The 25,978-nt window shown below is 38.0% G+C and overlaps 1 protein-coding gene across 11 annotated transcripts in view; it reads right to left on the minus strand.

Annotated features, from left to right (window-relative positions):
• Window positions 1-25,978, minus strand: part of Usp (retinoid X receptor ultraspiracle) — a 104,538-nt gene that overhangs the window by 66,915 nt on the left and 11,645 nt on the right. Inside the window, exon 1 of one of the 11 annotated variants that reach the window (XM_083101799.1) lies at window positions 7,145-7,300. The exons of 1 other annotated variant lie outside the window; for it this stretch is intronic. The gene's annotated coding sequence lies outside the window, so the exon portion shown is untranslated. Of the gene's footprint in view, window positions 1-858; window positions 6,134-6,671; window positions 7,301-25,978 lie in introns of those variants that run through there. 9 more of the 11 variants (XM_083101788.1, XM_083101793.1, XM_083101792.1 and 6 more) reach the window with 9 other exon arrangements.

Below are 25,978 nucleotides of genomic sequence, written 5' to 3' on the forward strand. Positions count from 1 at the left end.
GGGTGTCCCAGGTATCTTCCATCCAAAAAAAAGGCAGATTCTCTGGCCAATTTAAAAACGATTTTTCCTCAGCGAAAATGTCGCGGCACTAATAGTTTTCGAGTTATAAACGATTGAAAATAAAGGGTTTTTCGCAAACTAAGGCTTATGGGAATAAAATATTAATAAAGTCACATTCTTTAGTTAATTTTAGGTAGAGTTTACTTTAATAGAATTTTAATTTAAGGCTTAGTTAGAAAAATACATTATGACAAAAATTGGGAATATGCAAAAAATAATGATCTTCCTCGACATTTTCGCTGAGGAAAAATCGTTTTTAAATTGGCCAGAGAATCTGCCTTTTTTTTTGGACAGAAGATACCTGGGACACCCTGTATACACACACACACACACACACACACACACACACACACACACACACACACACACACACACACGCACGCACGCACGCACGCACGCACGCACGCACGCACGCACGCACGCACGCACGCACGCACACACACACACACACACAAGATGCGGAGAAGTCGATGTGTTAAGTAATCGAGCAACGTTAGCACTCCTCCGAGGTCGCGTTACAGGATTATTATAAAAAGACGTCGGTGATCTGGTTCTCTCCGGACGGCTAAAAGTGCACTCCTTCTCGCGACGAGAGGCTCTAAATATATTTATCGCCAACTTTTATGCAGTTTCTCGCGCGCACCCGCTACGTCGCGATCTCGAAATAAGCGTTCTCCATCTCTCGCACGCATGCGCTCGGCGACCTTGACCACACACGCACGCAGGAAATGCGATTGCCTTGTCTCGCCATCGATGTCGACTCACTCACGAGGGGGATAGAGAGGCGCGATCACTTACGTAATGCACAGACAATTACACGAAATGCACATGCACGTGTGTCCTTGTGTATGTGTATGTGTACGTGCCACTGTTGTTGCACTTGTCGTGCGGCAGGGTTGTCGGACGTGTCAATTGGCTACCTCTGGCATTGGCTAGATAGACGTTCAATCGAGAGGCAAAATTGGAGCGAGTCCATAATTTGTGCATTTATCTTTCAAAATAGCTTTCACCATGATCCTCGGTCATTCAACTGATAATTTCGTCGCACGATCTACCCGAGGGATTTAATAATTTTTTGAATGTTCATTATTAATTCAACGATTTCTAATTTCCCCATTGGATCGAGATACTTGTATGTTCATTTCGTTTCTTTTTTTTTTTTCTCAATCAATCCATTTTCTAACCGGACTTCATGTATATAATTCAGACACGATTTGTTCCGCGTTCTATCGTTCAGTTGCTTGATGGTTTCCTAATCGTGAATCAATCATTCGCGTCGATCGTGGGTGGATGGCGGAACGACTCTCGCGACTAATCGCTAATGTTGAGGTTGAAGTTCAAGGTCAACGTCAAGACTGCGTTTGGCCCACGCTCTATAGCGGAAAGGCAGATCGATATATACCGGGTGTTATATGGATTCATGGCTGTAAATTGTGTGCGATCGTGAATTGGATGTTTTATAAATTGAACATTCCGATACATTTAACGTAAAAAAAAAATAATTAGATTCGGAATTATGTTCTTATTATGAGTGGTTGACCGCAAAATGACACAAAGTGCACTAGCCGTGAATAATGATTACAGTAAATTTCGCGATTAAATGTTAAACGCCAAGATTCTCAAGCTCGCCAAAGATATTATATATCTCGTATTATTTATACAATTTCGAGTATTCGAATGCGATTGCCAAGGATAACAGCGGTCGTAAAAAGCCTACGTAAGAGAGCATCTCGGAATTTTGAAGGCACAAGAATCCTTTTGCACTCTACCACTCCACGCACTCGAACGTCAAATGGTACAATAAAATAAAAATAGTCGATAATACGCCTTTTCGCGTCATAATTTCAAGAGTGACGTATATTATATGCGTTATCAATAGAAGCGATATATTCTCGAGGCCGGCGATAGGCTGACGTAATTAAAAGGCGGGGATGATCGATAACGTTATTATAGAGCGAGCGAGCGAGGGACGGTATATCGTCCTGCGAAACGATCGATTGGCACGTTAATTCTGGTATCCTGCACGGGTCAACGACAAAAATATGCCGTCGTTATAGAGGAGGAGACTATATTTTATGCATGACGCGCGATAGACACACAATCTCTTTCACGTGCCGCCGCCAGTGGGATGCAGATTTTGACTTGCTCGATTGAATCGCTGCTTCTAACGAATAGAAAACGAGAGAATTTATTCTTATTAAACTAAGTCACTATGCGAAATAATATTTAAATTTAAAACATCGCGAATATTTTATTAATAAAACATATAAATTTAAAATGGAACATTTTTTTCTGTTATTTAAACTTCCTTTTGAAACATTTCAAACGATTGAACGTTTAAAACAAATTTATCCTTTTACAGCGTCGAACGTTAAGTTAGTCTCAAAATAAAAAAATTTTTATATTCGTTTCAGCGCAATTTGGATTTCAAACACGCGCACAGCCTCGGGAAATTGAGCTTCGCGATAATAATGCCTCATTTCCATTTGACGTGTGTTATTGAACGATTGTCAATGTACAAATCATCATGAAAACCAAGTATCAATATTGTAATGCCGTTGCCGCGGATAGACCGTGTTCATTGTCCAGGAATCGGAATTTGATTTTCGCGGCGTAAAGCAAAGAGAATAGCATCGAAAGGCAACTTTATCTTTGAGGGCATAACAATGCAATTTGCGATTACATTCTCAATTTAATTCTTGCAACTGGTCAATATATTGGTCGAGACAATTTTTCTTTCTTCTCCGAAAATAGATCGATAACGTAATTATCAATTATAGCAAGGGTTCAATTTTTCCTGGCAAAAAAGACTGATATTTTTCTCAAAGAAAAAACGAGATGGCAATCAATTATGTCAAACAAGCTTGGATTTTCGATGAAGAATCTATTATCGAAGAATACGATTCATTTCCCCCTGAAAAGAGGATAACAAAACTTAAATATATATATATATATATATATATAGTCAAGATAATGAGATACCGAGACATTTATTATCGCTTTAGACAGCACCCTTTGTAACAGACTCCGATATAAAACACTTTTGTTATTTCTTTTATTATATTATCACTTTCGCGCTGAAGATGACCCAAAAATAGGGTCGAAACGTTCGCTATCCTCTCTTTGTATTCGTTTAATATCGATATTTATTTGATGTATTATAAATAAATGTGTTATAACATCGACACTCGACTCGTATTGCCATTATAACTGTTTTGTTAAATATATATATGTATATATATATATATTTTTTTTTTAATTGGCGAATCCATCCCAACTGGTTTAAAAGGCACGAGCTCTTTACGGAATACGATGCAGCATCGCATATCGTTATAAACGTAAATGTCGTGACATTTGAGGTCACGCCGATCGTCATGTGAAAACGAGGCTTAACAAACGATGGCGGCACGTGAAGGCGCACCGATTCGTGCGGCCGGTTCCTCGGGACATTGTGTGTGCGACTCGCCCGTTGAATGTCACATCTCGGAGCCATTGATTTTCCACAATAAGAGAGCCCGCGCGCGGAACAGCTTATTGAATTTTCAACAATTGCGATATGTATAGCCGCAGGAGACGCGTGCGACAGGCGATAGCGCGGCAAGAAGTCATCGGGGCTGGCTCGTTATGCAGGTTCAAGTATAACACAAGAAACGTACACATGCATACACTTGTGACGACACTAGCTGCATAATCGAGAAGGACAAACGATATTGTACGTGTAAAGTAGCATTGTACTATCTCTCCACCGTGCATTCTTTAATAAATTTGGAGCGATGCCGAGATTTTATCTCAACATTTGTTAATTTAAGCTCTCAGGCAACGTGATGTTTCTATTGATCTCTCTTATCTATTGAGGTTGAATTCCAATTGACTGCGTCAATCTCTTTACTACTTTTAGGAAGCATATGAGAAACGCTGAAGAAGATTATTTTTTTATAAACACTTAGTTTTTAGAAGATTAAATTTTCGTTCATAAAAGACACAGCATTTTATCTCACTAGAATATTAAGATCATTTAATTAAATTTAACGCGTGTGAAAAAAATCCCCCTCCCCTATCGAGGATCGAACGATGTTAAAGCACGCTCGCGAAAACATTTCTGCGTCGTACGTGAAATAAAATTCGCGAAGCACGTGTGCGTGTCGAGCCGCGCGTGACAGACGCCGCAACGAGAGAGAAATCATCGGGTTGCTTGCACGGGTTCAAGTATAGCACGTGACGACACCCGCTAAGATGATCGAAACGCTTGTGACGGAGTCGCGTTTCTGCGACCGTTGACGGTGAACAAATAGCATCTAGGGTTGCGCAAGACAATATTGTATTGAAAATTTTCCAAAACTTAACTCTTGTCTTCATGAGAAAACTTAAACTTGTCTTCGTCTTGAGTGAAACTTGATAGAGAAAAAAATCTCGCCTTGTGTATTGTCTCGTCTCGACTTTATTAATAATTTTTATCTAATATCGAGAATAATTGTTTAAAATAATATTTAAAATAACATTTAACCTTTAAATATGATTTAAGATAATTATATTATTTAAAATTTAATTTAAAATAATTATATATTCGTTGTCTTTATATAAAATTTTATATTGTTAGTTTTGTTTATTTATTGTTTCTAAATTTGTTAATATAATTATATTTTCATTTATTAAATAAAATTTTTCAAGTTTCTAAGTTGTTTCTAATATATATAGTAATTTTTATAACATTTTATAAGAATCTAATTTACAAATATACAGTATATTTTAGCTTTTTCTAAAAATCAATAACCTTGACAAGACCTGAATAATGTTGTAATCTTTTTCTCGATAACTAATAAAAATGTCGCTCCGATCTTGTTTCGAAATTCGAGATAAGACAAGACAATATCAAGATCAAGATTAAATTCCCTTGATATCTTGGTGCAACCCTAAATCCGTATCCTAAATAAATATCCGTTTATCTGGCGCGCTGAATCTCTTTAGAAGCGAGACAATCCACATATTTATGACGCACTAAGAAACGAACAATCACGAGACGTATGCCATTCTCTCACCCTGCGAGCGAGCTGCTCGCATCACCATCCCCTCCCCCTCCCTCTCACCCCTCGGCTTGCGTTTCCCGGGTCGCCGCTATTCTCACCCGTTCCGCTGTTAAATTTAGTCTCGCGGGATTATTTCGAGAGATTACTTCCGCGTGGTCGACGTGCCCGCGAGATCGCTGGTGAGAGAGTTCGCCGTCTCTCCGGTTAAAAGCCGGGGCGACTCGCAGCCCGTCGACCCAGGCAAGGCCGCCGTACAACAGCTGGAGCCGCCGTTTATCGATCTCTCTCTCTCGCGACGCCGTCGTGAGGGGTATCAGGCGGTCGCCGCCGCCGCCACCGCCGCCGCCGCCGGAACGCAGCCTTCGTGCGAAGGTCGCGAAAATGCTCCCGAAGGACGAGGTGGCCGCGGCCGCGACCGCGGGATGCACTCTCGGCTGCTGCGATCGCTGGCGCGTAAACATGCGAGACTAGGCGATCGCGTGAGGGAAAACCCATTGGCACACTGTGGCCACTTGGCGCGTTATCGATCGCCGCCGGAGACACCGCCTCGTGCCACCAATAATCGTACGAACGAGGCCCTTTAAACAGGATTTATGCCATTTTTGAGCTTTCGCGGACTCGAGAGAATGCGGCGAGCTTGATTTAAGGAATGAAAAGTGATGGCGCGCTTCCCCTCGAAATCCAATTGACGATATATATTGCTCAATTCCTGTTTCTGCCACATGTGACCTTGGACAGTTTACCGCGAGTTTTTAAAAAAACTTGAAATTGCGTTTGTTGAAAGCGATTGCTTTTTAATTTGGAATTTGGCAAAATTAAGAAGATGAGCTTGAAAATATATTGTGATAGGAAATATTAAAAAATGTTAAGTATGATGAAATTCTTCTAGCAAGATAAGAGAAAGAAGAATGAAAAATGATTGTAATGCAATTTTTCTAAAACTATAAATACGTAATACATAATAACGAATTAATATGTAAAAATAGCACGCAAAAAAATTTACACACGAATCTAAAAATTAATAAGAACGCATATTAATTAGAAAAATTTGCGAGAGAAGAAAGGAGCGCGCGTATTCTAAAAAGATATAACTGCCTAGTTTAAAATTCAAGAGTTACTTGTGCCGTGTATCGCCGCCAAGTTTTTTGGCATGCGACAACAAAAGGGTTAACCAACTTGACGAAGCCTTCGCCTTGCATACGCGACGCGTCGTCAGCGACGAAAATAAGCAACACGAAACGTGCAACGTCCGAGAGCTCGCTCGTTCGCGGCGAGCGCGCGAGAGATTTGGCAGCGCGAGGAGCCAGCACGGAGTCCACTAAGCTCGTGGCACGCAGGCAACAACAAATCCGCGTTCACTGCACCGAGAGAGCGGCGGCCTTCTCGAATTTCGAGAGCGAACGCGTGCCCACCCCACGGAGGCTAGCTCCGTGCGGACGTCGGCTTTCACAATCGTTGCGCTTCTTCGATATTATTATACACATAACTCTTCTTCTCAGTCCTTTTTGTTCGATTTCGAACGTGGTAATCTCCCTTTTTCATATATGTATGTTACGCACCAGATTATCACACATATATTGGACCTACAGTTTACCTACAGTTGCCGATTCCGAATGGCTACATTAGAGAAATGTTCTTCGCAAGATTTTTTTTCATGGTTTGCCATTGCCTTCCATAACAAGCACACGCATAAACTTTTATCTCTTTCTAATCTCGTGTCAGTAACACCTGAAGCCCCGGCGAACCTTGTCGTCTCGCCGACAATTGCCTTCCCTCGCCTTCCCACCGCGCGAACGTGAAAAGTAAAGCGTCGCGAGATAATTTGGATCATACACTCTCGCGGAGAGAAAGGGGAAGAGAGATGCGAAGAATCCGTGACGCGCGACCCGGTCACCAGCGCGAGCGAAGTCTTGCGAGCGAAAAAAAAAGAGGAAAAGAGAGAAAGAAACGCAATAGCGGAGTAAAAGGAGGGAACGGAAGGTAGAGATAGAAAGAGGGAGAGAGAGAGAGAAGAGAAAGAGAGAGAAAGGAGAGGCGAGAGTAAAGTGTAAGTTACACACGGTATACGGAGAGAGCGAGCGGCGATATCTCTCGTGCGTACCCGAGCGACCCGATTCACCGACTGACTGACTCAATGACTGACTGACTGACTGACTGACTCGGAGATGCACGGCGCTAAAGGCGACTGAATGCCAGCCGGCCGGTCTGGCTCTCGTTGCATGTGAGCGTGCAGTCTCGGAGCGAGAAGAGGAGGGGAAGGGGGAGAGGGAGGACGGGGCGGTGGACGGTCAGGGGAGTAGAAGGGACACGCGCGAGGAAAGAGACGACGACGACGACGAGGGGGGGATGGCGAGGAGGAGTCGGCGAGCGAAAGAGCGGACGGGGAGGGGAGTGAAAAGGGTGGAAAGAGTGCAACAAAGTCCCGCCCGGCGGCTAACGCTCCGTTTCCACTTGCACTTTTGTTGCGCTTGACGAGAGAACGAGGAAAAGAAACAGAGAGAGAGAGAGAGAGAGAGAGAGAGAGAGAGAGAGTGGGGGGAGGGGGAGCGGTCGGTCATCTCTCGGGCAGTCTTGGCAGCTGCGGGATTTTTATCGATAATTATAATGTCGAGAGAATATCGCGGCTCGATTATCGCGGAAGCTGATTTCGAACGGCGCGAGACGCGATTGAACGAAATTCTGGTTAGAGGATGGAGAGAGGACAGGGGGGAGGAGGGAAGGGCAAAGACGCGCCTTTACTTTTTTTACGAGCAATTTAATGGAATAATAATGAAAATCTTATTGATCGAACGCGTAAAGTCCAATTTGAGGTAGAAATGCACGCGAGAATTTCACGCAGAATCATGTACGAAGAATAAATTCTATTATGTAAAACAAACTACCTATTTTCTAACTCTTTCCGCTAATTCCTCAAAACAATTTTGAAAGCATCGACATTGGAGGCAAAATATACTCGAGTTCCTTTTACATATTATACGTGTATGTAATTTACTGGGTGTGAGACCACAACGACAGAAGAAACGAATTGATATACACGATTCTGCGCAAAGATCCCAAGTGATAAAAAAAAAAAAGTTGCGGCGAAATCCAGCGAAACCTACGCTCCCTTTCCAGAATTCGCGATTAAATTTGATGAGCAGAATTATTATCGGTTGTCGTGAGTCGATGAAAACGTGTACCACAATGACGACGACGACGGCAACGATGATGATGGAAACACAATCTAACTGCTCGAGGTTTTGCCAAGCGAGTCTCGTTGTGCCGCACCGATAGATGGAAAAGGATGAAAGGCAGAGCGAAATAAAAAGAGAAAGATTATTGAACAATGTGCGCAAGGAAGAGAGAAAAAGAACGAAAGAAAGAGAGAGGGACGAACGAGGCAGCGAGCGGAAAGAAGTCGCCGATAGAGCTTGCGCCGCCACTGTAGAGAGCTTAGGAGTCAAGTTCTAGTGCACGGCCGAAACAGGAGAGTCGACCGCTTCCCCTCTCTCGATCGTGTACCTCCTCCTCCCACCACCATCTCCCTCTTCCTCCCGAACGTCTCGGAGCCGACACGTCGTGGGTCCGGAGTGGTGGAAGCGTTCGGCGAAGGTGGTAGGGGAAATGATAGGCGAAAGGGAAGGGGAAGGAACGGGCGCGGGAGCCTTGCACACAGCGTGCTGTGCAATGTCGAGCGTGCGCTCCGAGAACGTCTCCTCTCACTCTCACTCTCACTCTCTTTCTCTCTCTCTCTCTCTTTCCCTCTCTCTTTCTCACATGGGAGATTCTACCAGGTGTGACCGAAATTTGTGCTGCTGGAGAACGAACAGAGAACATGGATAACCTGAAGGAACGTGCGGGCGGAGAAGGGCGTACGCGCAAGCGTATGTACGTATCACATGTGTACGGGCACGCGTATGTATATGTGGAAGAATATTCGATTCGATCGGAGCGGAGGGGAGGGGAGGACTGTTTTTTTCTCTCTCGACAATACAAGCAATCGGCGATATAGGCAACGCGCAACCCCGCAAAAGTGCGATTAGAGATGTCGCAAATTATAAGTTTGGTGATTGTTCAATTGGATTATCGCTGAACAAGATTTATCAAGTTGTATCGGGGAGCGGATGCGATAATGTTTACAAATAACTTTAGATATGATTGTGAATAGAGCTGGACAATCAATAGATAATCGAGATGGTTTGTGTATGAGAAGACCGGTTGATATTGGGTAAACATCGCAGATACGATGAACTCTTGCACATCTTGATCGACCAATCTCACCATTACATTAACCAGTTCGCTGGTAATGGCCCGTATATGGCCAAAAAAAAAAGTGCCACAACTGGTAATGGCCCATATATGTCCACTATGAATAACTTTGCCAATTTTCAACGGATTTGCATGAAACTTGATAAACCCACATTTTTCGGATCGCTAATGACAAATTTGGGATCGAAATTTTAAAATTCAAAATGGCGGATTTAGTATGGTGAATTAATTTTGTTATTCTATTATTATATTTGTTATTCCATTAGAGAAGATTCAAATTCGATATGTTCAAGTTTGAATGTCTTGAACTAATCCGTTATCTGCGACCAAAAAACGTACCGAGTGTGATATATTTTCATAATAGAATATCAAAGTTAATCACTAGAAACCGCTATATTGGATCTGCCAATTTAAATTTTGCAATTTTGTCTATAGATTCATCATAAGAGACTCGAAAACCGCGAATATATCGAATTTGATCTTCTCCATAATGAAATAAAATTAGTCCGCCATATTGGATTCGCCATTTTGAATTTTGAAATTTCGACCCTTGATTTGTCACCAGCGACGCAAAAAACCCCTTATAGATAAACTTTCACGTAAAATACGAATTTATTTGCTCTCACCAGTTTTGGCACAAAACGTTGATTTCGAGTGTACCAGTGAACTGGTTAAGTGTATTATAACACCATAAAAAATTGATGATTTTTAGGAAATTTTTAAAAAATAGAAATTAATTTTTCGTCAATATTTTTAAATTTTGAATATTTCATTTTTTGTTCAACACGAGCCTCTGCGCATAGCGTCCAAAAATGCATAGTTCCACGGATTTTGTGATATACTATTCTTCATGTAATTGTATGACATGAAAAGATTCGATCTAGTTTTATTTTATAGAATATTTTTGAGATACTGAATTTTAATTAGAATCTAAAAAATTAATATTTAATTTTTCTGGTAATTAATATTTAATCATCTGAATATTTTTCTGGTTTTTAATCAATACAAAAATTTTCAGCAAAATTAAATATATCTAATTAAAATATCTAACTTTAAAATGGAATTAATTTGTCATTTTTCAATTTTTTCTAACGAAATTAAGTTCATCTTAAAAATTCCTTATTGTACAGGAAAATCTAAATATTAAAGATTTAAAAATACTAAAGTGTAGGCACGGAAGTGTCTCCCTCCGATTTTGATGAGCTTTTAATATGTTGTTTCCTAGACAAAAATAAGGGACATGTGTTTTATTATACGTGCCCATACGCGTGTCTAGGGGGTAAAACACCCCTTTGAAAAAAATCGGTTTTTTTCTTTCGAGATGAATATTTCAGAAATTATAAGAGATAGAAAAAAATTTTCAAATTAAAAGTTAAATGGCTTCAAGAGTACTTTACAACAATAACAAAAAAATTTTTTATTTTTGTAATTTTTCAAAATAATTTTTCAAAATTTTTTTTGTTATTGTTGTAAAGTACTCTTGAAGCCATTTAACTTTTAATTTGAAAATTTTTTTCTATCTCTTATAGTTTCTGAAATATTCATCTCGACACGCGTATGGGCACGTATAAAAAAATACCCTGTGGCCCTTATTTTTGTCTAGAAAACAACATATTAAAAGCTCATCAAAATCGGAGGGGGACACTTCCGTGCCTACACTTGGCTGATTAAAAATCTAAAAAATATATGTAAAATGTTAAAAAGATTAATTTCTAATATTCTTTAGAACAAAATTTTTCTAATCCTCATATTTTTATATTGCTGGGGTAAACTTGATTTTTAAATTTGACAAATCTCCCTGCGAATTTTAATTTTTAAACTAATTGTAATAACTAAATCTCTTAAATTAATTAGTATTATATTAATTTCTAAGCTAATGCGTAGCACTAATCATAAACGAGTTCGAACTCGAAGTTCGAGTTCTAAACTCATGGTATTTAGATATGCAACGTGTAACTCGTTATGAGCGATAAATGTATAGGGGTACCATTCGTACATCGGACGTGACGTGAAAATTACGGTTGCGGATAAAAAAAAGTTTCAAGATCATTGCGCGTCAGCCAGTTGCGAAATGCTATTCCATTAGTGGATTATATTCTGACGTAGGATGCGGGTTCGACCGAGACGTCGGTATGGCGTATTTTATGTGAACTGACTCGGAATGATTTGGAATAATTGTGCCATTTCATGTAATGGGATTTTTTGCTAAATCTTGCCGGGGAAATAAATCTATATCGAATCGAATATGTAATAATCTTCTCCTGTCGTATATATTTCTTTCTTATTGTTAGATACTCCCACTCATCATTCTAAAGGAGAAATTTATAAATAACCATTTCTTCTTTAATATATAACACACGTGTGCGCGTGCACACATTGCTGTTCTAGAAATATGGCCATACATACTAGCCAGCGTAACCAGACTCAGCATAAATAATGCTTTAACGAAAAAAAAAAGAAAACTTGTTTTCGCAAGAAAAGATAACGAACAAATATCCTTTTAACATGTAAATTTCGTTGCATTATTTTTACAAGAGATTGCAAAATTCGTGTTTCTTGAAAATCGTCTGACGTAAGATATATATTCTATAATTATATTTTCTTTCTTCCTAAAGCAAATGATTTTTCTAACAATGATTCGGAAGGATGTGTATCCTTGTACGTATATTTTTCCAGCCTTAATCCATTTTTCTTGTAATCCCAATGTCCGGAAGTATTACAAGAGCATTGATAACGAGCTCGTTCGCATTACTTCCGTCTCGCATTTTCGTATGCGAAAAAAAATGTTTCGCGAAAAAAGGAAACGGGAAGGAAGACTGAGCCGCAGATGGATCCCGCATCACGGCGAGCAACCTGCGTCGCACCTGTTTCGATACCATCGATAGATTCGCAACATGGCAACATTCTAGACGCGCCCCCCATTTTATCTTCGCGAGCTCGATTTTAAGTAAGCTTCGCCACTGCAACCTGCTCGACAGGAACCTGTATTCGTACGCCGGCCGACCAGCTATCTACGTATATTTGCATAAAAAAATATTTCAGCCAATAAATACGCAGGAAATCAAGATAATCCGCGATAAACTTTAAAACGGGGAAAAGTGGAAAGAATTCGCTAATTGAAAATTTGAAGGCAAAAGAAATAAAATCCTCTAAATAAATATCAAAATACGCGATTATAAAAGAGATTTTGCGCTAATCGATATTATATATCGACATATTTGCAAAAGTCGATTTATTATTGCCAGGAGATACTGACCTCTCTGAGGTAAGTAGCTTCTTACAATCAAGTAATAATATTCATTACGCACAGATTTTCTGAGATATGCTCTTAGCGTGCAAAGAATAAGCGTGTGTGTATGTGTGTTGTGATACTTTGAAGGCACGTTAGGACACCGTGGAGGGTTGAGGAAGTTCCGTCGGTTTTTACATAGTCGATGGCAGTGTGCCTTTGGCCCATATGCCGGCAAACCAGTCGACCAACCACATCACGACACATCTACTATACGACGGCCATCACGCGAGGAAACGCACACCCCGGCATTCAGCCGCCGCCACCATCACCACCACCACCATCATCACTACCACCACGACCATCATCGCATCATCGGTTGGTGCACGCGCGTGTAGGTACAACTCGCTCTCTGTGAGGGTTGTCAAGGTTAGCCACCTACTCGCCGCTGAGCCTCTGCACTCTCCGGTGCATGTTGCGCGAAAGAGCTGTCTTTCCAGCTTTAAACTTTATTACGTGTTCGCGAGGAACATCGAAGGCTGCTCGGATGCCTCCGATGCCGACGACGTATGACTTTATAAAGGCGCGCCGTTGTACGTCGTACACACGCGCGTGCGAGATTATACAATTTAACGCGTGTATACATACAGCAGGGCAGTTGTTGTTCCGCGTACGTCGACCTTGTTTTTACGAAATTCTGGGTCGCCGTCTTCGCGCCGAGGTCACTTGGAGAACCCTTCTCCTCCCTACCAGAAGGGGCCCCTTATCTGCGCGTTACGCATGCTCGTTATCGCAAGGAGAAATATTGACGCTCAGCGAAGGTCAAACTGATCTTTGATTTATCATCGGCATTTTTAATTATTTTTAAGTTGAGCTATTTAAATTGTTCTTCTTTTAAAAAAAGATTGATATTTTACTAGTTAAATTTCTGAATCTTCGAGTTCGATTTTAACAATTTTTTCGAAGAAAAGATTTTGCGGGATTACAATTGACATAGAAGAAGTCTATTCTCATTGTGTAAGATTTCCCGTTTTCTGATCTTTCAGGTATTTTTGTTCAAAATTTCAGATAAAGAAAATACTCTCTCGAGAATATTTTTCGGTCAATCTTCTGATATAAGTTTCTTTTTATTGTATGAATTTGCTCATGCTTTTTCACTTATGCGAAAAAAATACATTTAAGTTTTGAGTGTTAGATTTGCAAAATGAAAAAACTGAATGGCTTTTTTAAAATAATAAACATTTTCCAGCATATTTTCATTTTTTTAAATTTATATATTTTTATTTTTCAAAATTAAATATGTTTATATATTTTCACTTTTTAAAATTAAAAATTATAATAAAAAATATAACATAATGTATAATAAGAATGTTACATTCAAAATTTTACCAAGATATTGAATATATAAACAAAGATAAATATATATATTTATAATATATATTTATAATATGTTTTAGACATAAATTTACTCAGTTTGCCAACTGCTTATAATATGAAACAAAATTAAAAGGGGAGAATTTTTAAAAAAATTCCCTAACTCAATGAAATTCCACGAAAATTTGCTGATTTTTCAAGGTACAAAAGAGGTCCCTAAGAATCCTAGATTTTTCCAGGAATCCTGTAATAATTTTAAAGGGAACAAAATGCATAGAGAAAATTTTTTTTTTTAATTTCAAAACTTTTATAGATTCTGGAGAGAATAGATAACACAATTTCGCAATTCTCTCTATCTTTCGATACAATTTCATGCAATAAAAGCTAAAAAAATCTTCCCCTAAACCTATATATATATACAGGGTGTCCTAGACCACCCGTACACCCCTTTTCTTTAAAAAACTGAGCATTTTAGAGAAAAACGTTTTCGACAAAAATTGTATGGTTTTGAGGGGAACATAAGATGGTGTCATTGGTTTGACCTTGGATGGCATCGTTAAGGTGAGGTCAAGGACACCTTTAATTTCTTAAATGGAACCACCTATTTTTTATTGCATATTCTTATAGCTTATGTTGAGAGCTTTCCAAAACACTATAATTAAGTTAGTTTTCATTAAGTACTTGTAGAGTTATGAGGCTTGAAATAATTTCTTAATTTTACATAAACCATAAAATATCTAGTAAAATATTCATTTTTCGATTATCTTACCTTAATACTTTTATGTACAAAATAATGAGAGGAATCAATTGGTGTAAAGAAAACACAAAATTGTTTCGAAAAAACCACCTATTTTTTATTGCATATTCTTATAGCTTATGTTGAGAGCTTTCCAAAACACTATAATTAAGTTAGTTTTCATTAAGTACTTGTAGAGTTATGAGGCTTGAAATAATTTCTTAATTTTACATAAACCATAAAATATCTAGTAAAATATTCATTTTTCGATTATCTTACCTTAATACTTTTATGTACAAAATAATGAGAGGAATCAATTGGTGTAAAGAAAACACAAAATTGTTTCGAAAAAAAAAATGTAATTGTTAATTGCAAATTACATTTTTTTTTCGAAACAATTTTGTGTTTTCTTTACACCAATTGATTCCTCTCATTATTTTGTACATAAAAGTATTAAGGTAAGATAATCGAAAAATGAATATTTTACTAGATATTTTATGGTTTATGTAAAATTAAGAAATTATTTCAAGCCTCATAACTCGAAAAGTACTTGATGAAAAAATACTTTATTATAGTGTTTTGGAAAGCTCTCGACATAAGCTATAAGAATATGCAATAAAAAATAGGTGGTTCCATTTAAGAAATTAAAGGTGTCCTTGACCTCACCTTAACGATGCCATCCAAGGTCAAACCAATGACACCATCTTATGTTCCCCTCAAAACCATATAATTTTTGTCGAAAACGTTTTTCTCTAAAATGCTTAGTTTTTGAAAGAAAAGGGGTGTACGGGTGGTCTAGGACACCCTATATATATATATATAATCTGGATTCGGTACGTCTGATTTTCGAGAGTATCGCGCGTGTCGCGAATGATGCACTGCATATATTGCATGCCAGGCGCTGCCGGTTTTTTTGCAAGCGCAGCAGTAGGACGAGGAAAGGTTAACTGGGCTCGCCGATATTCCGTTTACATTCTTCGTTAGAACTGGTTTTCGTCAGTCGTCGATTCTATGCGACCCCTAGGAGAACGAAGAGGACGGCCCATTCGAGAGCGTACGCGCGCGCGCCAACAAAAGCGAAATCCTATTCCGGAATTCGGACGATCCTATGCAACGATCTGGATGCATCCGGTATGCAACTCTCCTTCGAATCTCCGAAAAGCCAAAGGAGGCGCGCGCGAACGCTTTTTCACGCCGACCGAACAATGAATCACGCAGATATTAAATGTCAGATCGTTCCGCTGGATCGTCGCCGAGTTCGTGACGAGCGGGAACGTTTCTTCCGGCGTCACCAGATAGCTGGTGCATTATGATACGTATTGAGTATCGCGCGTCTCGCTACAAGATGCATAAACGAGTTTTCACGCTCCGATGCGTTCCTGGAAGTTGGCTATAAAAGAGATGGCGTACCGCCGAGGATGGGGCGCTGGTGTTATCGCAAGTGGCAATTTTCTTTCTCACATTTTAAAATTTAAAATACAACCATTAAATTAAGTTTTCAGATGAAAGAAGATTGAAAAATGACACGATAATTCTGTGGAAAGAGCGACATGATTCTCAGCGAAGGTCACCGCTAGATAGTCGCAATATCGCGTAATGAACCGCGACAGATGTTACTGATAGCGCGTCGCGAGAGGATCGACCGACGGGTCTTCGGGTCGTCGGATACTTCCACTTTTTTATTCCGCAAATTTAAACTTTTTGCATTTATCGTATATCGTGTCTCATCGACCGCCGACCATGTTAGGTCCGACACACAAAAGCAGCCTGAATCGCGAAACTACCGAAATGTTACTCGAGGCGACGAAGAGGACGATGGCGACGAAGGCCTTCGAAAAGAAAAAAGAAAAGAAAAAGTGAGAGAGAAAGAGAGACAAAACCAAGTCTGGACGAAGGAGACGGAAAAGAGGCATGGACGAAGCAGCTGTTTCGTCTGGTCTCGCCCGGTACAATGCAAAATTCAGCCTCTAATTCTAAAGCGGTTCGCCAATCAGCCGCATCATTGTTCGCCGGTGAAAGCTCGCGATTTTTTAGGGGGAGGAAAAGGGGGAGAGGAGCTAATCGTTTTCTGAATCCTAATGAGCAACTTCGAGTAAGAAAAAGAGAGAAAAAATAAGAAAAGAATTCGCAGAGAAGAAACAACCGAAAGGGATATTCGAACAGAGTGGAGTCTTTAATGCGCTGAAAGCAGAGCTCCGAAAAGAAGGGAGAGAGAAATGGACAAGCATTTGTAATTAAAAAAATTAGTAATATATGATTTTCTTAATTATCGCATTATAATTAAAATGAGGAGAAGAGTAAAGTGGACAGAATTCACGCGCTAGACGAGCTAGCTCGTCAAGGGGAGGGGATTAGTACGATTAATCTCCCAGGAAGACGTGTACGATCGTGTGTGCGTTTATCAGACGCACGATTGTCAGAAACAGTCGCCTCGTACCAACGAACGGCCGGTGGCCTCGAGAATCTACGTACACGCTTATACATACATACGCTGATCGTGTTAACGCGACCACGCATGTATGTAGCTGGCATGCTATAAATAATACTCGTCCACGAGAAGCGTCAGGACGGTTGATCAATCGAGTGTAGGTGTGGAAAGCAACGGTGGCAACGAGAGAAATCCGAGTAAACGAGAGAGAGACGAGAGTAGACGAGAGTAGACGAGAGTAGACGAGAATAGACGAGAGTAGACGAGAGTAGACGAGAGATGATGAGAGCGCGATAGTGAGAGAGAGAGAGAGAGAGAGAGAGAGAGAATGGGGAGGGGAGAGAGAGAGAAGGAGGGAGAAAGAGCAGTCAAGGACGACGTACGTGACCACTGCATTGCGACGACGGATTCTGTTGAGGATCCTGAAATTCCTCGACCGAGAAACGCGCGGTGTCGTGTTTATAGGTGATGTATAAATAGTACGTTCACCCGAATCGGCTTCCCTCGCGGCCGATCCGGAACGCGTTTATTTTGCCGAGAGGGACGGCTTTCTCGCGACTTTGTGAGATACGGCCAATAATATCGCTCACACGTGGACCACCTCTTTTTTCACTCTCCCTCTCTCTTGAGACGCGTCTTATTTAAACGTTCGGATAATATGTGAACTTTCGGATAATATATGAACTTATGTATCGATTTATGATTACCGTTATTAAATTTGATTATAGGTATAAACAGTATTCCCGGCGCAGTTTTTGACGCATTTATTAATATCTTTATATATTCCATACATCTTTTATATATAATATTAAATATTGAAATATTATAGGTATATTTTACAAATCTTTTGTAATATTATATAATGAAAAAGGAGAAGAAGAATATAATTGTAATATAAATATAATTGTACAATTTTTAGTATTTATAATTTATATTATTTTTCATAATTTTTAGAATTTTATAATTTATATTATTTTTTTATAATTTTTAGCATTTATATGTCTAGAATAATTTATATTATTTATATAAATTTGGATAAAACGCATTATTAAAATAATATTAAAAATTATCCAATTACGAAGGTACACGGTTATATATCGAATATAAAAAGCGTTATTTATTATTACACATTTTCAACTTAAAAATAATGCTATTAGCACGGTTATTTTTGCGTAAACATGTATATTTTTCTAACTTACTTGTATGTGTTGTGTTATTATATTACATAATCTCCTTAATCGAAATGCAAACGATGGTGTAAGGAGATAAAAGTCAAGTTTTATTTATTTGTCATCCTCTTCCTGATACGAGATAGTTGAAGAAAGTGCATTTACTAAATCGTAAATGCTACCTTTTACGAGCTATAGTCCAAAGTTATTGTCTATAAAGGGAACGATATTTTTATATCGATAATGTATTGCTCGCGGGTAGAATCGATTTATCCTGAGAAAACCCTTCGAACAGCAATGACGATAATAAGCTCTGACAGCACCGATTGGAATTTCTGCGCCGAGACACTGATCATGAACTTCCAAGACACCAATTTCTTAACTGTCGCTCGATAATGCGTCTCTAGCGCGAGTTTTCCAATCGCGAGCGAGAAAGATAATGCGCGCGCGCGCGTCTTCTTTCTCGTCTTATATTCTCCTGATAGTTTCCCGACCATGAAACAAACCTTGACCGATTTCCTGGAGGATAGTGGGCGGTCGTTCCTGGTCGCGGGATTGTCAGTCTACGCGAGCTCGAAAAAATTTACATCATTCCCTGTCCCCGTTTCTCATAACGGAAGTAATGTATTGTTTTAAATGTTACGTTGCATAATTATATAACGTAAGAAAAATCTCCAAATACGATCTAAATTTAAAAATAAATCTCGGCACGAAATTCTCTCTTTTTCTTTTATCGCACGAGAAGTGAAACGAAAATGTGAATTATACATATGTAGCAAAAGAATTGGCGTGATAACATACTTTATACGAACCTAATAAAGAAGCGGATTTTTTTCGCACTTTTTCGTCTGTACGAGTCTCTGCGCAGTAAATCTTCATTAAGCCCACAGGCTAATCGTTGCACGTAACTGGGAGATGGTATGATTATAAAATCTTAAAGAAATCACGAAATCATGTAAATCACTTTAAAAGTAGCTACTTACGTGACGAAGGAGTATAACGCCAAGAAATGAGGCAAGTCTGGTATATGATAACCAATATAGATATGCTACTCACCTGCAATAAAAGCAAGAGAAAACAAATGTTAATATCAAACTTTGTGATAAAAAATGTATATACGATTTATAATGGAATGTTACAAAATATGAATGTACGATATATGTATAATGGAATGTTATACACGAGGATAATTCAGAATACTCATTATTAGAGTATTCTAAAAGACTTATTATTGCTATCATTTATATGTATTATCATTGTATATGTATTTAGGGACTTTTAATTATAGTTTACAATTTTTTGAGACACGAGCTTCCTTAAAAAAAAAAAAAAGAAAAAACCAAAAACGATGACCATAATTCCAATACTGCTACTGATCTTGGAAAAAAAAGATTCTTAATTTATGAGTTCTGCGTTATCATTCAAATTACTTAGAAAAGAAAAAATTAAAAATTCACAAAGCAGCACTTTGAAAATTAACTATCGATTTTTCTATCTTTTTTTTCTTTTTAGAAAAATAGAAAAATAAATGAATTTTGATATAATTTTGATTCAGACAACATATGTGTTGAAGGTGCATAACTTGAACTCGATCGGATCAACAGATCTTGAGATATCGTGGTCACCGTTTTGAAAAACACAATTTCGAGAAAAACGCGTTTAAAAAGAGTTTTTCGTTTTCATTTAAATGAATATAATTATACTTACAGCTAATCTGTTAACATAGAACTATACAGAGGCTTTTTTCTTGTTCAAACAATTCAAATTCGACTGATCTTTTTTGCCTTTAGTCAATCTTGGCTTTTCTTTTAACTTCTGTGGACCTATGTTTTGAACGGTAAATTTGGATTTTCGACTCGCCTATTCATACATATATATATCTCAGTCTGCCTTCCAATAGTCACTTTCATAAGATATAATTTTCAAAGTATACAATTTTCAAACTAAATATCTGCATTACAAGCCGCTCTAAATCCGTTAATTTTACAAATTCTGGTAAATGCACACATATTTTCAAGATCATATTCTTTAAAAAAATTTTTTAAAAATCGATTTTTCCGAATTTTTACACGGGAAATACTCCCTTAATATAAACAAAGTAAAATAAAACAGGGGACAATAATCTCGCGCGCGCGCGCGCGTTAACGCATATTTATTTATAATCCTCTAATTTTACTTCAGGTGATTTCGATTCTCTCTTTTCTTAAAATTCCATGATCTACAACTTTTATCTCATAATACTGTTCGATAAAAATATATAATTTAGTGTTTAATTCTATGTTTTTAGATTAGAAAACTTTTTGTTTTGTTTTGTTTTTTTGCGATTTTCTGCAAAACGAAGCAAAAATGAGCAAATCGCTAGAACTTGTTTTCTTATTGTTAGAGTTGATCAATTCTCCACATACTTCCAAAATTTTGACATTTCGAGACATTCTGTATATATCGATATGTAAAAAGTATAATTACATAAAAATATAGAAAGATGGAGAAAGGAATATATATCTTAGAAGGACAATATACACACACACTACATACACATTGAGATCTATTATCAATTTTCATAATTGATCTTTTTAATTTCAACTTTATGTAATAAAAATGATATAAAACCATTTTACAGAATTTATTTGAAAAAACGGATTATTGTCTGGGAATGACATGACTGATCCCAGAGAGAATCCAAGGGGCAATCCGAGGGGTAAACCGCTGATCAAAATTATGTACACTAATGCCTACTAATGCCCAATTCCTGGGCATTACTGCTAAATTTTTAAAATTTAATAATTTAAATTTTAATAAATTTAAAATTATTATTTGGAAGAAAAGATTTAATAATACTTTAATAACGTCCATAATACGCATTAATACTTCAATAAAACCTAATAATGCCCAAGTAATGCCCAAGCAATGCCCAGTAATGCCTCAAATCTGTACACCGCAGTGCCCTCAGCGGTTTACCCCTCGAGGCAATCCTTGCACCGCTCCTTGGATTGCGTCACGCTTACCGAGGAACTCCGCACTTGACCCGATTTCGGGCACGCGCGCGATTCCCTTTCTGCCGCCACTCCCGGGTGGAAAAGCTCGCTCCCCCCTTCCGTTTCTCTCCTCGACGCGAGATGCATTTCAGTTGGAAATTGCATCGCGCGGTTGGCCCCGTCGGCCTTGACATTCCCGCACCGCGTAATCGGCAAATGAAGCCTCGTTATGTAAAATAGCGATTGGTGTGAACGTGAGAAATGACCTGATCTTACTTCGACGATGCCATCCTCACGTAAAAGCTTGTCTAAAACTATACAACGTTTTACCATGCTAAATAACGGGCGGCCGCGCTATTATCACGTGGAACGATCGGTTTTACCTTTGATTCGGGGCACTCCCCCAAATTAGCGGGTAGATGTGAAACGCGCGGAACTTTCTCGAGGCGATAAAAGTAAAGCGGGTACGTTCGATTAAATTTGATTAAATTGACGTATATTAAATCTACGTATATTAAATCTTGATTAAATTGACCTATATTAAATCACCACACTTGAGATCGCGCATCGATCGCTTATATTCGCCTATTATACTTTGTTGTGAGACTATTATTGTAGCAAAACCATGTTTTATCTTGACAAGAGACATGCTCTAATCAAACACCCCGATAAACGATCGAATGTTATTTTCAAATTTAATGAAAGATATCCAATGATTCTGGGACACATTGATCTTTCGTTTCCGCTCTATTTTTGTTACAGAGCAGCATAGACAAGGTCGTTGGAATTTGATACCTCTCTTTAGCCACAATTTACTCTATTCTCGAATCTTTAAAAGTAGATTGCTGCTCGACCATCAGTATACAAATAATAATCTGCATACAAATTAGTAAATTGCAATATAAATACAACTTCGATATTTGTTTTCGAATTTTTTTGTATACATCGATATTTTATTCAAGAGGTATCTATCTCAAATCTTGAAAAAATCTTGAAAAAATTTTTCTGAAAATTCCCTAATCCAAGATATTTTATCCAAAATTTCAAACAAAAATAAAAAATTAAAGATTTTTAATGCAATTTTCTAAAATAAATTTTTATTATATGTTTTTGCTAACGCTTTTCACTCAAACGAAAGAAAATAGTCATTTAATTAGTGTTAATTAATGTTAGATTTGCAAATGAAAAAACCGAATAGTTTTTGTAAGATAAACATTTTTTGCTTATAACATATATATATTTTCACTTTTTTATATCATTATTTTTACATTTTCATTGAAAATTATAATAAAAATTATTTACTGCATATTCAATATTTCATTAAGATATTAAATATATATAAACAGAGAGATATAGAGATATATATTTATAATATATTTATTTAAATACATAATTCTTACTCTGATTACCTACAATATAAATAAAAATATCAAAAAGTAAAACTTTTTTAAAAATTTCGAGTGCCAATAAAATTCTATAAAAATTTCTTGATTTTCCCAGATACAATTGATTTCTTTAAAGAAATTCCTGAGTTTTCTATGGTTTTCCAAATAGTAGATATAAGGATATTATTTCATGAAATGCCAAGCTTTGATATTTTCTTGTTTTGTTTCGAAATTCGATCAAGACAATATTTTTTAATTAATTATCAAAATAATACTTAGATTATCAAGATTGTTGATCTTGTCAAGGTTAATGATTTTCAAAAAAAAAAGAAGCTAAAATTATATATTTCTAAATTAGATGAGAAAAAGCACCATATTATGAACTTAAAAAGATTTATATTAATAAATTTAGAAATAATTAATATAATATAAGCAAAATAAACAATATAAAATTTTATACAATTATTTAGTTACACAAATTTTGCGTACAACACATGTACGCGGTTTTCTTTCTCTTTCTGATTGTGTGTCGCATCTGCATTCTAGCATCACTGTATGTGCCTATCATTTTAAAAACAACAAATATATTTATATATAGAATGTTTTGAAGTAAACGAATGAAAAAGTAATAATTATATCTTATAAATTATTATACATTATAAAAATGTTAAATATTATTTTAAACAATCATTCAATATTAGATAAAAATTTGTTATATTTGTTAAAAAAATCGAAACGAGGCAAATTAAGGCAAGATTTTTGCTATAAAGATTCACTCAAGACAAGATTTATATAAGTTTTCGAAAATTTTCAATACCAATACAATAATTTTACGAATTGTCTTGTTGAATTGAATTTTGTGCAATCCTAGTAGAAACACTGATATAAACTCGTATATTTTCCTCTAGTAAATTTCCCTTATAGAACAGCACAATAAATGTCTCCTATTGCTATTACTATCATCTACTTGCTAACTGTATCATCCGCGCGACTGCAATAAAAACATTATTTTATTTCGATGCGCGGAGGATTTCGCGAGCGGGAACGAGATGTAAATCACGGCGGGAGAGAGAGACAGAGAGGAAGAGAGAGAGAGAGAAGGGAAAGGGAGGAAGAGATGAACCAGGCCAGTTCTGCCGCAGTTAAGGGGACCTGTTGGACGGAAATGCGAGGGAATATAGGTCGCGCAGTCGACTGGGATTATACGGGGGCGACGCGCTCTCTTTTTACTTATGCGTCTCGTGTCGCTGAAATTTTTCCGCTCCGGAAATGCCCGGATGACGAAATGCACCTGCGTGCACCCACGGTGGAGTAGCCGCGTTGCATCTTGTCATACGGAAAACAAATAGTGGGCATAAATAGAACGCGGAGGTTCTACCAATGGATTACAAATCGGCGATACCGCACTTTGTGAAGCTTTTTGATTTTTTTATAAAGATAAGGCTGACACGAGATATTTATCGGAAATAATTTTGATCATAAGATTCATATTAAAGTTACATATACATCTCTTATTATTATTCATTACACAGCATTCACATTAAACCTGTAAACTTTGAACTATAAACCCGAAAACCTGGACTGAAAACTGTATATATGGGTTTTTGGGGTCGCTGATGCTCATGAGGTTGTTGGGCTATAACGGCGCAGGGTTTGGAATTCATCATGTCATCTTAAAATGGCCGTAACTTTGCAAGGAAAAATCGTAGATGACCATTCGACAGCTCATTTTGAAGGGAAAGAGTAGTACTAAATGATGCAATTAGAAGAAAAGAGCTAAAAAATTTTGTGCGTCCTGTACATAACCTCAAAAATAGCCCAAAAAGCCATTTTTCGAGTATATAACCTCAAATATCTCAAAATCCTGACGTGATGGGCCAATTCTGACCTCGGATTCGGATTCTACGCAGAAAATTGCTTCGGAAATGACCCCCAGCTGCCCAACAACAAAACCTTGTAAACCTGTGTTATTATTAAACAAAATATAATAAAAATAAAATAATAAAGCAGAGACAGAGAAAGAGAGAGAGAGAAAATTTCAAATTTAATCGACTGCAGAGGGAAAGTTATACTAAGAAAGTTATATTACAGCAAACATATGTAAAGCGGTAAATTCAATTAACAATCATATATATTCATTATAATATATCATAAAACATAATTAATAGAACGACTGCAAGAACAACGATCGCAGACGATTATATTGTAGTTTCTACGACAACGGAATGTTATATCATTATCACGAGCGCGTTATCAACGCGAGTCATCGTTTTTAGCGCACGTATCGTACATATAGTCGCAGAGCTTTGCGCAAACTAATTTCCATAGTTTCGAAAGCGAGTTTACATGTCCGCTTGCGCGAATCCTCTTGACCTCGAGGTGACACCGGGAATCCAGCACGACGCGATGACGGTGCGCGACCGGGAAGTCAGGGGGATACGTAAAGTACGCTGGTCAGGGTACGCAAAAGGAGGAGGCAAGTGGGTCAGTAGGTGACTCGGGCTAAACAGTGCACAGGAGTGTCCCGACATTGACCTATATGTCTACTTTGTGCGTGCACTCGCCCTCCCCTCCCGTGACCCTTCTTCTCTCCCTCCCCTACCCCTCTCTCTCTTTCTTTCTCTCGCTGCCGCTCTTCCAGCATCCCCTCCAGCGATGCACTTTCCAGCCAATTGCATATAGGGTTCGCTTGCAGCGTGCACTTGCCCCACTCTACCCCCGTCGACACCCTGGCGCCGAACCGCCGCCGCCACCCCCGCTGTCCTCCTCTCACCCCCCTCTGCCGGACTGCCAGCGGACGATGGCGCGATCGATGCCCTGCACCAGGTGACGAAACTCGAGCCAAGGCTCCAAAGTGCCTTCCCAAACTTCTTAACATCCTCAAACATATCGCAGGCTCTCTTTCTCTCTCTCCCTCTCTCTCTCTCTCTCTCTTATGCGTGCATAGCGATCGACTTTTCGTAAATGCTATCAACCCAATATCGTCGATATTATCTCGTATAAATGAAAAAATATGAGAAATTGTGGCCACTTGTTATTATTATTCGAGAAAATCTCTTGTAATAAGTGAAGTCGATTTCCTTAAAGATGAATTATTATAAGAGATGATTATAAAAAAACCAAAGTAATTATCGTTCTTTATCAGTAGAGAGACAAATATCTATCAGAATCAAATTGTTATCAAGAATTATACTGAAAACACGCGAAAGTAAATTATATGAAATAAAATTAATTAAAATCACAGAGTATCAGTTTTCTTCTTATCTAGGTGCTAATCAGAATTGCAATCTGAATATTCTTAGATCCTCAGATGCAGCTCGGAATGCGAGAGGAAGAGAGTGGTAATACTA

Source organism: Camponotus vicinus, unplaced genomic scaffold (assembly GCF_025532165.1).
Source record: "Camponotus vicinus isolate PSW18456_S1 unplaced genomic scaffold, iyCamVici1.0 SCAF_6, whole genome shotgun sequence".
Taxonomy (NCBI): Eukaryota; Metazoa; Arthropoda; class Insecta; order Hymenoptera; family Formicidae; genus Camponotus; species Camponotus vicinus.